The sequence below is a fragment of the Miscanthus floridulus genome, chromosome 3 (assembly GCF_019320115.1).
Source record: "Miscanthus floridulus cultivar M001 chromosome 3, ASM1932011v1, whole genome shotgun sequence".
NCBI lineage: Eukaryota > Viridiplantae > Streptophyta > Magnoliopsida > Poales > Poaceae > Miscanthus > Miscanthus floridulus.
Window position 1 is genome coordinate 129,428,038 of NC_089582.1, and position 14,124 is coordinate 129,442,161.

General features: G+C 56.5%; 1 pseudogene; it reads right to left on the reverse strand.

The window, feature by feature from the left end:
* Positions 1-461: 461 nt before the first annotated feature.
* On the reverse strand, positions 462-4,779 carry LOC136546920 (receptor-like serine/threonine-protein kinase SD1-8; annotated as a pseudogene).
* Positions 4,780-14,124: the final 9,345 nt, after the last annotated feature.

A 14,124-nucleotide genomic window follows, 5' to 3' on the forward strand; every position in this document is an offset into this window, starting at 1 on the left:
CGCACTCGTCCACCTCTATTTCCATCTCTAAAAAGGAATATTCTATCCTAGTCATCGTGATTCTCTAATCTATACCCATTTCTCCCGCACCCGTGTTATTTCTATCTCATACTCTATACCTACTATTTCATATTTTATTCCCCTCCCTCCCCCTTTCTCTCTCTCTCACCAACTCTCCCTCTCTTGCTACAGTGTTTTAGCGTGCCCCCCCCCGGCACGGCTGCCGGAAGTAGCGTTTCTCTGTTCGGCCAGTAGGGTACCGGCTGCTTTACAGGCCTGCTGTGCGGGCGCGCGGAACGGTACCGCGTGCTGCAGGCCGGCTTCGAGGTGCGCGGTGCGGTTAGTCTTAGACCTGGAAACCAATTTGATGGACCTAGAAATATCGTTTTAAGAGTACAGTGACCTAGATAACACGTCTCACCGAGTTAGAGGACCGGCCATGCATTTTGATCATTTTTAAACTGGCCATCTCGTTTCTAATGACCGAACTTTCAAAGTAACCAACAAACCGGTCAGGTTGGTTGGTCTTATCGAATGTCCAGGGCTATTCACATCTTACATCCGAGCAGCACCGCCCAGGACTGGCGCGCGCCACGTGGCATCACCGTCCTTCCACGATGGTGACGGTGACGTCGTTGACGGTGCAGGTTGTCGACCACTCGCCATCGGTGGACGCGGAGCCCCGGTCGGTGCAGTAGCCCGGGTGCCTGGGCTGCGAGAGCACCGCGCCCGGGTTGCCGAGCGCCAGGAACACCGCAGCCATGTGCGGCCGGTCGTCGGGCCGCTCCTGCACGCACAGCAGCGCCACCTGCACGCAGCGCAGCACCTCGGAGGTCCGGTGCGTGCCGGCGCGTGCCACCGCCTCGTCCAGCAGCGCCAGCGCGTTGCCTTCCCTCCACAGCCTCCACGCCTGGCTCAGGAGGCTCGTCTGCTCGCCGCTGCTGTACATACCCCGGTTCTTCCTGCCGCTGATGATCTCCAGCACCAGCACGCCGAAGCTGAACACGTCAGACTTCACCGAGAACACGCCGTCCATGGCGTACTCCGGAGACATGTACCCACTGCGTGCGTGCATTGTCGTGCCAAGAACAGTTAAATACTAGCTAACTGAGGTCAATTGCAGAGCATAGATAGCCAACCGGGGTGTGCTTACTATGTCCCGACGACTTTCCTGGTGTGGGAGTCGGTGTCGTCGGCGAAGATCCTGGCCACGCCGAAGTCAGAGATCTTGGGGTTCATGTCCTTGTCCAGGAGGATGTTTCCGGCCTTGAGATCCCGGTGGATCACCTTGTACCGGGAGTCCTGGTGCAGGTACAGGAGCCCCCGTGCGATGCCCAGGATGATGTCGAACCTCTTCGACCAGTGCAGCTGAGCTGATCGATTCTTGTCTGCTCAAACACATGGTATATCACACCATTATATTAGTAAAAAGAACCAATTCGAATGTGAAATGCTCAACAGCTCAAGACTTGAATTCTAAAGTTAGCTAGTCTTGCTACCGAAGATGAAGTTGTCGAGGCTCTTGTTCTCCATGTACTCGTACACCAGCATCCTCTCCTCTCCATGGACGCAGCAGCCCAGGAGCCTGACCAGGTTCACGTGCTGCAGCTTGGCGATGAGCATCACCTCGTTCTTGAACTCGCCCAGACCCTGCGTCGAGTACTTGGACAGCCGCTTCACCGCCACCGTCTGCCCTCCTTCCAGTTGCCCCTGAATCCAATCCGTTCCGTTCGTTAGCATCAATCGCTCTTAATCATCATGTTCAGTTCAAACCAATTTGCACATGTTACATGATCTGCCTGTTCTTGCCACCTACCTTGTACACCGCGCCGAAGCCGCCTTCTCCGAGCTTGTTCCACGCCGCGAAGTTGTCAGTGGAGAAAGCTATGGCGTCCATGTCAAAGAGCGTGACGTTCAGGTCGCTGCTCTGACCGGCCTTCGTCCTCCTTGCTCCTGTCTTGGAGTTGGACCGGAGTAAGAAGGACGTTGGAGTCAAACGAGCTGAACCTCTGCACGCTCTGAAACCTCCCTGGATTGCAGAATTTCGTTTCAGACGCGGGATTAAATTAGCACATGGATTTATTTGCAGCAAAACTGTCGTCGATTTCTCCCTTGTTTCGGAAAACGGGTGTCTTGGGCTCACGCACCTTTGTTTCTGAAAAGCTTGTTCCAGATGAAGAATCCGCCGAAGCCGAAAAGGAGAATGGCCGATAAGCTTACGAGAACGGCGACGACTATGTTCTTCTTCCTGGAACCGTCTCCATTGGAGGCTGTCGACATCATCGAGGAAACGTTAGTTGGTTGAGCTAGGCACATTGATTTTGTCGTACTGTATGTATGAATTTTGCACACCAGCTGCTACTACCAAATGATTGACAAAGGGCTGTTGCTTTGAAAGAAAGAAACCCCAAAACCCAATAGCATTAAAAAAAATCAATGGCTTCTTAAATCATTACTGATTGCTACGTATTATTTGCACTTGCAACATGCAACATGCAACATGATATTTTCCTTCTGTGTTGTTTGCGTTTGCTTGTGATTCAGGATCAAACTCGTGCAGTTAGCAAGTACAAGAAAACAACCCTGGTGTGGTGGTAACCTTACCATATCTTAGAGCAGACAAAGTAGTAGTATATTGATTGTCAAACATAATTGAAATGTGGCCATTTTCCTCTCTTGGATCACTACAGGCTACTTTGCTACACAATGACTTGGAGGGAACCTTAGTTAAGTTTAACCAAACATGATGACTAGTATCATATACAAACAAAACTACGTGAAATATCAAGTCCGAAATTGAAAACGACCGGCGCTAACTCACATTAGCCTTAGGTACTTGTTCCTGAAAGCAACATTTGCCAAAAAAAAAGGTCCGGCCAATCTAGATATTGGTAGAGGACTGGTCAATTCAGGCTTAAAGATGCACTTATCTTTAATTTCATGAGCTCATGCCTCATGGTACATGTAATAGAATAACAGTTAGAAAGCTTATGGGCCATGGCTAATATATTAGTGTATATCTAATTAATTCTTCTGCCGAAGAATCTAACCATCATTCTCCTAATGATTCCTTAAATCTATGGTATATAGGACTCAAAAGTATAAATGGTCTGTAGTTTTCAAGAAGATTTCATATGCTTTAATTTACAGCTCCCTTTCTGTCTAGGTGACTGGGTTTCTGAAAAGAAATTCCATCTTGATTGCCTCATCTAATCAAAAGTATTACTATTGTTCCAAAATCAAATTTGTTATCCTTGAAAATCATGATGTCAATCAATCAACAAAGAGTTGAAAAGAGACGAGTGAGGAGATTCGTACGCAGATCGGATGCCGCGAGGCGAACGAACAGATCCTGGCCACCGGAAGGGAAATGTCTTATGTCAACGAGCAGCGAGCTCCAGACGATGCAGCCGCTGTCGCCGCCCTTGATGTTGGAAGCGGCGTAGGCCAGGCAGGAGCAGTTGGCGAGGCACCTCTGCCGGCACTGGTCGACGGTGATGGCCGCGTCCTCCGTCGCGTTGGTCGTGTCCGGCAGCTTGACGCCGCGCAGCTGCAGGAAGCCGTCCCCGGTGCAGTTGAGCGGCGTGACGCGCCTGCACCCAGCGGAGCTGTCCCTGAGCTCCCAGTCTCGCGGCGACGCCGGCGTGAACCCGCGCACGCAGGCGCACGCCGCGGACCCGCTGCTGGTGTCGCAGACGCCGAAGGCGCCGCAGTGCCCGTAGTTGTCGCACTGGTCCCTCGGCAGCGACCAGTAGAGGCTCCACCCCTGCCCGCCCGGCGGCCACACGTAGCGCTGCACGCTCGACTGGTTCAGCACGAACCGCGACACCACTCCGCCGCCGTTACCGCCGCCGCCGTCCACCAGGAACGTGTAGTACACGTCGCTGGCGTTGTCGACGAACTCGAACTGGAAGTTGCTGTTGTTGGGCTCCATCTCCGGCTCGCCGCTGAACTGCAGCCCGTTCCACGGCCCGTTCCGGTACACGGGCACCGTGCCGTCGCGCCGTATGAACCCCTCGGGGACGCCACGGAGGTCGAACCCGAACGTGTAGTCGCCCAGGGACGGGTCGCCGGGGCTCCGCCACGTCGTCAGGTACCGGTCGAGCCCCGTGGTCAGGTCCCACCCGAGCTTCATGCCCGGGAGCAGGGTGTCGGACGGGTAGTCGAAGCTCTGCCACAGGACGGCGCCGGCGCCGGCGCCACCCCCGCCTCGGAGCACGAAGTTACCGCTGTCCAGCAGCTGCGCCGCCACCGGTGCGGCGCCAGTGCTACTCACGTTCGACGGCGGCGGCGACGACCAGAACACCCGCCCCGAGGGGTCGGCGAGCACCAGGCTGCCGGTGCCGTTGATGGCGAGGATCGCCGTGGCGCCGGTGATCGGGGCTTCCCGGTTGGCGACCCAGACGACTGTCTGGGGAGCGAGGCCCATGTACCAGATGCCCAGGAACCTCGCCGTCGAGTTAGCCGGGGTGAAGAAGCCCAGCTGGAACACTCCGGTGGTTGAAACGAGCGTCTGTCCATCGCTGAGGGAAGAGTTGGCGGTGATGGTGTCAGCCGCGGAGGCAGGGGAGGAGGAGAAGAAAGTAACGAACAGGGGAAGCAACAGAGCTAGTGGTGGCCGCGCACCCGCGCCCATGGCTCTCGCGACTATTCGGCCAGTGCAAGGACGGAAGGCGCGACGCACCCCTAGACCCAACTATGACGAGGTAGAATTCTACTCGTCGCCACTCGGCACTGCAAGTTTCACCGGGATGCTTGTGCAAACGGCAACTCCATTGAACCCTCACCTGCCTCTACTGCCTGCCCGTGCGCGTCCGCTTTTGCATTTCAACATGCGACGATCCAGAAGCCAAGCTTGACCGTAACACCGGTTTTGATCAGCAGTGACTTTTACTCACAGTTACAGCTGCGGTGGCTCGGCTCAGCTCTGCAACGGTGATTGGGAAGTGGGTGCTGACGGTGATGTTTTCAGACTTTACTAGTCTCTGTTTTCTTCCCCGACGGGCCGCCGACGGCGGCCTCTGGAAGCAGAGTCTCAGCTGTTGACGGAACGAGGAATTCGGGAAAAAGAATGCGTTTTTTCTCCCGGTGCTACTACGAGTAGGCATCACGGCGTCGGCATTGGCAGTCGCCAGGGACTTTTTTTTTTCCTACCGGTCAAACGTCCCGTTCGCTGGACTAAAAATACTGTTTCGACTGAATTATTGGGAGAGAAAAATACTGTTCTAACTAAAAAACTAAACAAATTGAATATGAGATAAGGCGAAGAAGACCAAAATGAGCTAAACTGATGGGGTTTGCGTATGGGGCCTACCCCAGTGGTCCAGTAATACGCGGTATGTGCGAGGTCTAGAAGAGCCTCATACGGTCAAACGGCACACAACCACCCGCTGAATCCCAGCAGAGGCACTGCGGCAGGGTAGCCTCCGACGCCGGTGAGCTCATTCTGTGAGTTACTGAAAGGGTGCGGTTCCTCCCTATGGCTTTTATTGATTGATCTTAATTCAAAGGAACTAATTAATTATAATTATAAAGGGCAGTTTAGTCATTGTAGTTTGGAGATTAATGACCGACATACAACCTCCATCTCCAAAAAAGTATCATCTTAAGTCAAAACTTTTCTAAAATTTAACCAAATTTATAGAAAATAATATTGTATTTTCTATCTCCAAATATATTTATCATAAAAAAACATTTTATTATTTATCTAATAATACTTATTACATATTATAAATATTGAATTTTTAATTGTTTATATTATTTTATCGAAGTTAAGATTGAGTGACTCCCGAGAAGGGAGAATAACGTGTCTTCACGAAGAGAGTATTTTGTTCTCCATCGATCAAACAAACCTGAGGAACAAACATAGGTCACGATCAACGGGGAGGGGCTCTTCGGTCGCCGCCACCGCTCGCCTGCGGCAGCTTGTAGGGATGGAAGTGAGTTGGGTAAGATATGGATGGATTAATTATCTATCGTTAACTCTATGTTTATCTTTATCTTTATCAATATCTATATCTATATCTATATCTATATCTATATCTATATCTATATCTATATAGATATGTTATTTAGAGCTTAGGGCTTCCAATAATTAGATGTAGGCTGCGTTCGCTGGTCTGTTTTTTTCCAGACCAGCCGGCTGCTCCTCCTCACAAAACACTTGTCGGTGTTTTGGGTCCGGCGGGTCCTCTACCGACTAGTGAAAGTGTACTGCGTGCCCCTAATCCCGGATGGTGATGCAAAAAGACACAAGGTTTATACTGGTTCAGGCAATAGGTGCCCTACGTCCAGTCTGAGAGAGCGATCTTGTATTCCTTGCACCGAGGTGCTTGTAATAGGGGTTTACAAGCTGGACGAGAGAGGGAGCTAGTCCCAGGTCTCTGCGTGGAGTGGCATGGGTTGCTTGAGATGTTGATATCTTACGGTGAGGAAGCGTGTGTGTTACAGAGCGTAGTGCGTTGCTTGTCTGTGTGTGTTTCTGTGTCCGTCCTCCTCTAGAAGCGGCCTCGGTCACTCCCTTTTATAGTCGAAGGGAGGCACGGGGGCGGTACATGGATTTGCTACGTGGCGTTTGTGAGTTGGCTTGGCACAGGGTATGGTGCGTACTGCAGACGACGTGTCGGTCGCTGTATGTTGACAACGTAGAGAGCCGAGGCCTAGTCGGTGCAGAGGCTGAATCATTGTGAAGGGCTCGGCGGGCGTGAGTCCCGAGGCTACAGAGACCCCGAAGCGGATAGCCGAGGCTCGGAGGGAGCAGTTGGCCTTTGTACGTTGATTCCGAGGCTACAGGGACCTGGACATGACTCTCCATGCCGCGCTGTCCTCAGAGTAGGGGTTAGGCAGCACAGTGCAGCACGAGCGTCAGTCATGGGCACAGTGCCAAGCACAGCGGCCGATAACCCCTGCCCCATCCTATCCCGGACGGCATGGCGTCGATGTGACTCACGTCTCGTCGGCCACTCCGCTGTATCGAGCCGTCGCTCGGCTGACGTCGCGGGAGTGGTTGAACGCGTTAGTTGGACATGACGTTCTGTCAGAGAAGTCGGTCAAGGCGGAGGCGACGGGGTTGTTGCCGAGCCGGCCTTGAGCGAGGCGGAGAATCGGCACCTCGCCCGAGGCCTTACGGGCGGGGCCTCCGGCGAGTCGGAGAATCGGTACCTCGTCCGAGGCCTTACGTGTGGGGCCTCGAGCAAGTCGGAGAATCGGTACCTCGTCTGAGACCTTACGTGCGGGGCCTCGAGCGAGACGGAGAATCGGTACCTCGTCCGAGGCCTTACGTGCGGGGCCTCGAGCGAGGCGGAGAATCGGTACCTTGTCCGAGGCCTTACGTGCGGGGCCTCGAGCGAGTCGAAGAATCGGTGCCTTGTCCGAGGCCTTATGTGTGAGGCCTCGAGCGAGGCGGAGAACCGGTACCTCATCCAAGGCCTTGCGTGCGGGGCCTCGAGCGAGTCGGAGAATTGGTACCTCGTCCGTGGCCTTACGTGTGGGGCCTCAAGCGAGACGGAGAATCGGTACCTCGTCCGAGGCCTTACGGTTTCATTTTGGGCCAAGCCCGCATCGGGTGAGCCCGGATTTTGTTCGAGGTGGGCCGAGCAGTCCAACCGAGCCTCGGATGAGGTGGGGGTTTTGCCGGTGGTTGTCTCTTGGCTTCGATATTTATAAGGCCTAAGCGATTTTTTAGGTTCTTGCTTAGGGGACCCCTTTTTATGGTGCCCGACAATAGCCCCTGAGCCTCGGGGAGAGTGTGAGTGCTCTCCCTAAGGTTTTGACGAGACTTGGCTCGCGGCAGCTCCTGGCGGGATGGTGTTTCGTACTCGAGGCTTTAGTGGATGCGCGCAAGCGTACCCACTGGGTGTAGCCCCCAAGGCCCTAGAGGAGTGGATTTATTCCTTCAGGGGCTTTTTTCATGTTAAGTGAGGGGTTCTATCGCGTTTACCGAGCCCACGAGTGCGAGTTTGGGTCACTGGGCCTCGGTCCCATTGCAGGAAGAGCTCCCGAGCCTCTGCTCGGAGCAAGAGGGCGATCAGGAGTTTCCCTGTCTTTTTTGTGCGGCCCTCGCGCATCCTTTTCGTTCGGAAGGAGGGGTGGAGTGTGCCAGGCTACCCTTGGTGGGCGCGAGCAGTGACACCTCCGGTGAGCTGTTACCGGGTAAGTTCGAGTGGAGGCCCATGCCCCATTCGATAAGGGTCGGCTAGCGGTCTAGAGACGCACTCCAAAAGTACCAGAGGGCTTCTCTAGTGGGTCCCAGGGTTGTTCGATTGGCCCCGGGGGCTCGGTGCCTCCCTATGGTGGGATCCCATTCAGAGACCTCCCTGTCGGTCTCGGACATGACTTAGGGCATCCCAAACAATTGCTTGCTTGGGCCTCGGCCATGTACGGGCTCGCCCATAGTCATCCCTAACTCTATTTGTCCTAGGGCGGCTGTCGAGACCCTCGGGGGCCTAGCCTTTGAACCCCTGGACCGTAACGGGCTCGGTGCCTTTTATCGCGTTTGTTGAGCCCCTGAGTGCGAGTTCGGGTCGCTGGGTCTCGGCTTGTTTGCAGGAAGAGCCCCCGAGCCTCTGCGCGGAGCAAGAGGGTGATCAGAAGTTTCCCTGTCTTTTTTGTGCGGCCCTCACACATCCTTTTCGTTCAGAAGGAGGGGTGGAGTATGCTAGGCTACCCTCGGTGGGCACGAGCAGTGACACCTCCGGTGAGCTGTTATCGGGTAAGTCTAAGTGGAGGCCCGTGCCCCATTCGATAGGGGTCAGCTAGCGGTCTAGAGACGCACTCCAAAAGTACCAGAGGGCTTCTCTAGTGGGTCCTAGGGCTGTTTGATTGGCCCCAGGGGCTCGGTGCCTCCCTACGGTGGGATCCCATTCAAAGACCTCCCTGCCGGTCTCGGACATGACTTAGGGCATCCCAAACAATTGCTTGCTTGGGCCTCAGCCATGTACGGGCTCACCCATAGTCATCCCTAACTCTATTTGTCCTAGGGCGGCTGTCGAGACCCTCGGGGGCCCAGCTTTCGAACCCCTGGACCGTAATGGGCTCGGTGCCTTTTATCGCGTTTGCCGAGCCCCTGAGTGCGAGTTTGGGTCGCTGGGTCTTGGCTTGTTTACAGGAAGAGCCCCCGAGCCTCTGCGCGGAGCAAGAGAGCGATCAGGAGTTTCCCTGTCTTTTTTTGTGTGGCCCTCATGCATCCTTTTTGTTCGGAAGGAGGGGTGGAGTATGCTAGGCTACCCTCAGTGGGCGCGAGCAGTGACACCTCCGATGAGCTGTTATCGGGTAAGTCTGAGTGGAGGCCCATGCCCCATTCAATAGGGGTCGGCTAGCAGTCCAGAGACACACTCCAAAAGTACCAGAGGGCTTCTCTAGTGGGTCCTAGGGCCATTCGATTGGCCTCGAGGGCTCGGTGCGTCTCTATGGTGGGATCCCATTCAGAGACCTCCCTACCACTCTCGGACATGACTTAGGGTATCCCAAACAATTGCTTGCTTGGGCCTCGGCCATGTACGGGCTTGCCCATAGTCATCCCTGACTCTGGTTGTCCTAGGGCAGCTGTCGAGACTCTTGGGGGCCCAGCCTTTGAACCCCTGGACCGTAACGGGCTCGGTGCCCAGTTCCTTCATTTGAAAGGAATCGGGTGGGGGATATTCCCCTCCCATCGGCTGACAACGATGGGTGCGCCTTTTGAGGCGGTTCCTCGGGGAGATGGAACAGTGCCTGCTGTTGTAGTGGTCAGATGCGACGCGACGTCTGCGGATGGGACGTTACTGTGCGTGCGCGATTAATAAGGAAAAGGTGGACGCGTGGGCGGTTTAGTCAGATCTAGATTAACTGCGCTAGATCTGTGGGAAACTTCCCCGGTTTTGTTGCCCGTCCATTTCGCCCCCTTCCCTCCCTCATAAATACGCGACCCTCACCCCACCCCTCCTTACCTTGCCTGCCTGCGTTCGCTCTTTCTGCCCTCGAGCGGTTGCTAAGAACAGAGAGCGCCGGGGAGAAGAAGGGAGAAGGGGACGAAAGGAGAGAGAGAGAGAGAGGGAAGCGAGAGAACGCCTTACTTCCGTAGCCACATTCTCCACCGCACCCATGGCTGGTGGCACTGTTGTCATCCAAGCGGATCCTTGGGGGCCGTCCGACGTGTCCACAACGACGCTGCAGTCGCTCGTCGACGGTGGCCTCCTCCGCCCGGTTACCGACCCCAATAGACCAGAGTGGATTGTTTCGGGCGGCAAGCTAGAGCCGAGGTCATGCGATGTCTACATCGTGAGCTTCGTGGCCTTCCACGAGCGCGGTCTCGGCCTACCGGTGGACCGGTTCATGCAGGCGCTCCCGCATTACTATGGCGTGGAGCTCCACAACTTCAACCCCAACTCCATCGCACAGGCGGCCATCTTTGTCGCCGTCTGTGAGGGGTACCTGGGCATCACTCCCCCACTGGGAGTTGTGGCTCCACTTCTTTTGGGCAGGGCTCAACACTAGGCCGACGAGCACGACAGGCACGCGAAAGGCGTTGAGGGCCGGTGGCTGCACTCTCCAAGTCCGCCAAGACAGGCAGCCCTCCTACATCCCAGCCCAGCTCACATCGTCCAACCGCCACTGGTACAACAACTGGTTCTACCTCCGCAATGATGATGGCGGGCTTCCCCCCTATACTGGGCGGGTTGTGGAGAGCCAGCCGTAGAGGTGGAGGCATGGCGTCCTAGTGGTCGATCAGCCCAAGCTACAGCCGCTCCTGAAGGCGCTGGAGAGGCTGTGTAGCTGCGGTCTTACGGTGGCTGTGGTCATGGCGGCGTTCCACCGTCGAAGGGTGCTGCCGCTGATGGCTCGGTGACAACGCCTGTTCGAGATGACACCGGCTGAGCCGATCAACGGCATCCGGTTGTCCATCGTCGCCCTTTCCGATGAGGAGGTTCTACGTCAGGTGAGAGAGATGGTGGAGGGGCGGTAGAGGAGCAGTGACCTAGCCCCGTTCCCAATGCGCCCATCGTGGGGGTACATCTCTCTGGTGAGTCACGCGCCGCTGTAGCCCCCGAGGCCTCCTTGCTCCTTGTTCCCTTATTTGCGTTTGTCGTTCCTACAGGGGATGAGGGATGTGTGAGCCTCCCCGCCACCTATTCCTGAGGACGCAGAGCGGTGGGTGGCGAACAGGGCGTATGCCGAGGCATACAAGGAGCGGGAGGATGCCGAGGAGGCAAGGCGCAAGAGGAAGAGCCTTGAGCGCGATGAGCTAGAGAAACATCGCTGGTAATAGAGGCACGACGGTCTCCTGGTGGAGCCATCTCCATCACCGTCGTTGACGGACTCTTCGAGCGATGACGACGAGAGCAAGGTGGGGTGGGGTCCTCTGGACCATCTCCCTGACATTAGGGGGACTGTGCTCAGGGCATCGGCGAGCGGCCCAGCATCTCCAGGAGGAGGAGGAGAGGATGCCTTGGGGCTGGCGACCGCCCGCCCTAGGGCCGAGGCCGACACGCCCGAGGCACGGGCATTGGGGAAGCGCACTGTCAGCCTAATGGGCTCAACGGCAGAGGTGGAGTGGGCGACGGCGGGGGCAGCCCAACCATCTCCGCAGAGGGCCGAGGAGGCGCTGGGGTCCGGTGAGGGCCGGTCGGCACTGGCGGATGCGGGGGCCGTGCCACCACCGCCACCACTACCGTTGCAGAGGATGAGGGGTGCAGTGCAGAAGGTGTTGTGTCCCCGCTTGAGGTAAGTGTTTTGTCAGTGGAGTTTGCAGCATCTTCCATTCGTTCTTTGGTCGTATGCTGACTACGTAAGTATTTTGTCTTCAGTCGGAAGCGCCAGGCGGAAGCGCCCGCCTTGGCGCCACGTAAGGCACTCAAGGTGAGCACCAGCTCCACCGCCTGATGGGTGGTGGAGGCTCAAGCCGCCATACAACGTGACATGACATCGGCCAGGGCCGACCCGAAGGAGCCGGTCGCCCAAGGAGAGGCTTCTGAGGTGGCCACGAAGCAAGCGGGGGAGGAGGCTCCTACGCCCTGCGAGGCCGAGGCCCTCGAGCCAGGTGAAGCTGAGGCGCCTTCACTTGCTGAGGCCACCGAGGGCGAGGCCAAGGCCTCTAGGACCTCCAAGGCCGAGGTGGCAGATGCTGAGGCTCCTAGGGCTTCCAAAGCCGAGGTGGCGGACGTCAGGGCTCTAAGGACCATCGAGGCCGAGGTGGCAAAGGCTGGAGTTCCTGGGACCACCGAGGCGGAGGTGGTGGAGGCCGGTGTGGGCGCGGTGGGGCCAGCGGCCCAGGATGTGGAGATGGAGGCGGAGCGAGCTTCGGTACCGCCCCCGGTCCAAGACCTGCCGCCGTCATAGGAGAACGCCCGGGAGGTGGAGGTTCATTCAATCTCCTCCGACGATACTTCCCAAGGGAAGGGGGTGGCGGACGCCGAGGCGACCAGCACCGTGGAGCAGCCAACTCTGACTTCTGGCGAGGAGAGCTCGGCCCTTGTCTGGGTACAACCCGAGCCCCACAGATGGGATAGCCCGTGTGTCTTGTGGTGGAACCGGGACAACCCTGAGGGGGAGCCTCTATTCACCCTTAAGGACGTGGCCGAGGGGGGCCGCTGGGGCTCCTTCGAGCAATTCCACCAACTAGCGGAGCGATTGCTGCGAACAGCGCTGTCCGTCATGACTGATGATCTGCCCAGCATTGCCTAGGTGCGTGCTTTCTTTCCCAGTGCTGTGTCGTCTTTTTCCTAAGTTTTGTCACGGTGCTTGACATCTGTTCTGCCTATCCAGGAGCTCGAGGCCTGGTCCCTTGGGAAGTCGATGTTCCTCCAACAGAAGAGGGATGTCTGGGACTAGCTCCAGCGGTAGAAGGACTTGCTCGCCCATGCCAACGAGCTTCTATTTGCATGGAGCGCAGAGGTGGAGGACCTCCGCCTTCGCTATGCCGATATGAAGGCCGAGGCGGCCATGGCTCGGGAGCAGGCCACCCCTTTGGTGGCGCGAATCAAGGAGCTAGAGGAGGAGTTGACCTAGGTGGCCGGTGAGCGGGACGCCTTCAGGTCCCAGGCCAAACAATTGGAGGCCTCTACCAAGGCCATCACTGGGTAGCTAGGGGCAGAGCAGGTCGCGCACCTACTAACGAAAGGTGCCCTGGCGGAGGCCCTCAAGATGGCTGAGGCCTCCCGGGTCGAGGCCTTGGCCTGGAAGGAAAAGGCCGAGGGTGAGTCCTGTTGAGCCGGTTCCCTTGTTTTATTTGTTCTTCTTGCGTTCACCCCTAACTCCCCGATGTGACGCAGAGCTAGAGAGGGAGGCTTCTAGGGCGGCTGAGGCCTCTTTGGTTGAGGTCCAAAACTAGAGGGAGAAAGCCGAGGGTGAGTCCCATAGGCTTGTGCCCTTGTTCGCCTTATTTTGTTTCGTGCTTAACCCCATCCCGCCTGTCTTGGCGCAGGGTTGGAGAAGGAGGTCACCCAGGCAGCCGAGGACTCCGTTGCAGTGCAGGCAGTGCTCGAAACTGAGATCTAGGAGCACAATGTGCTATGGAGCACCACCCGTACTGCCTACGAGGCCCTAGAGGTTGAGGGGTCGAGTCGGGCAGCTCCCTTAGGAGCCGCTTGATCGCGTTGAGCGGCCAAGTGCGCGAGCGACTCCGGGGGGGGGCTGCACACGAGCGTCAAGCGCGCCCTGGCCGTCGTCTCCTCGCACTATGCCAACATCGACCTCAAGGCCATCAGCGATGGCTACGTCATTGCTGAGGATGACGAGAAGGCCAAGGTGGAGGTCATGAAGCTGGTGGAGGTGGCTGAGGCCCTGGCGTGGCACTGGCTAGTTTGTTCGAAGAGGAGGTGGTTCCTCCTACGCCGACCGCCAACGCTGGTGACCCTGAGCCTTGACCTAGGCTAAAGGGGCCATGTAAATAAATTAGGACTTACATTATTGTACCATAACGCTTGTGGCCGTCGAGGCCTTTTTAAAGTACTTATGCGTATATGCTATTTTAATCGTTTTTATTGTATTTCTGAGCCTCTGCCCTCTGTCTTGTCTTCGAACATATCTCTTGCAAAAAACTTCCTCGGAGCCTAAGCTGTCCTACAGGCAAAAGGTGGTGAGGGAGTTGCCATAGCCCGGAGGCATAGGCTGTCTCGCGGCTCGGCGGGCCTTTTGGCCCTGGGATAGACT